Source organism: Myotis davidii, unplaced genomic scaffold (genome assembly GCF_000327345.1).
Source record: "Myotis davidii unplaced genomic scaffold, ASM32734v1 scaffold14849, whole genome shotgun sequence".
NCBI classification, from domain to species: Eukaryota; Metazoa; Chordata; class Mammalia; order Chiroptera; family Vespertilionidae; genus Myotis; species Myotis davidii.
In genome coordinates this window covers 5,705-7,007 of record NW_006299832.1, presented here as the reverse complement: position 1 = coordinate 7,007, position 1,303 = coordinate 5,705, and positions in this window count along the sequence as shown.

The window sequence follows — 1,303 nt, the reverse complement described above, 5'->3', positions numbered from 1 at the left end:
AGACGGAGGCCTGGGGGACAGAACTGCAGCAGGAACTTGGCCCTTTTCCCTGAAACCCTCAGTGAGGACGGAGTTAAGAGCTGAGGAGCCGGAGGGAGAGGAGGGGGTCAGGGAGGCAGCAGCAGAGGAGGGAAGAGGGGGAGGGAGGGTGTCACTGAGAGTCTGTGCTGGTTGTGACCAACCTTCTGTGGGTTTGATCAGAGAAGGAGAAGGTGGTGCCCATGGCCGGGGTGGACACTAACATATCAGACAGGATGGGTCAGTAGCGACACAGGGTTCACACACATGACATTAATCTGTGGGGAGCATGGCTGTCTGGGTGACCATGTGCAGGTGCAGACACAGGATGTGAGCTGATAGGAAACATACGCTGGTCTCGGCCCCTGGCCCTGGCACAGGCTCCTGAACCCTTGTCACTCCCTGGGGGACGGGCGGCCTTTGCTGATGAGGGGGCGCTGGGTGGGCTCCTGGGTGAGGACGGGACACTGGAGAGGCCGGGGAGGATTAGAAGCTTGAAGCCTCACCCCTGCCCCCATTTCTTGAAGGGGAGAGGGCTCAGGTCAGTCAGCAAATTAATACGGTAACGTAATTGAAATCACAAGAGTTTTCCTGGGAAACTTTGATTTATAGCCAAGAAGTTGTGTGAAACCTGGGACCTCCCACCTGTGAGTGGCACCTGACCTGCGGGCAGTCGGTGGGACTGGCCCTTTAACTGTGGGTCTGACACCGTCTCTGGGCAGAGAGTGTGAGGACTGAGTGCTGCTGTGGGACATCAGCTGGTGTCAGAGAATTGCTGTCAGAAACTATCTCCCCACACATCGGGGACTGGAGGGGTCAGGAGTGAGGTGCTCTGGGTGAGGAGCAAACAAGACACAACAGGAGGAAGGAGCTGAGATTCTGACTCAGAAATGGTCCTTCTTGTTAGAATTTCCCCAGACACGGGGGGTGGGCTGGGCTCTACGACCACCTGCGTGTGCCCCTGGGACTCCTGTGCTGCTGCCACATCGAGTGTGACCGCCCTCATCCCGGGGACACAGGTCCCTGCAGAGGAGCCAATGACAGAGGCCCCCACGGACGCTCCTCGCTGAAGGGAGGCTCAGAGCCACCACCTCGGGGCCCAGGGGTTTTTGTCTCACTTCCTCGTCATCTGAGACACTGTGGGTAATAAACAGTGCCCCCACTGCTATCGTATGCAGCACAGTGATAGTCGGCCTCGTCCTCAGGCTGCAGCCCTGAGATGGTCAGGAGCCCCGCATTGGCCGAGGCGTCTTTGGATCCAGAGAAGAGGCCGGGCCCCCCGGAG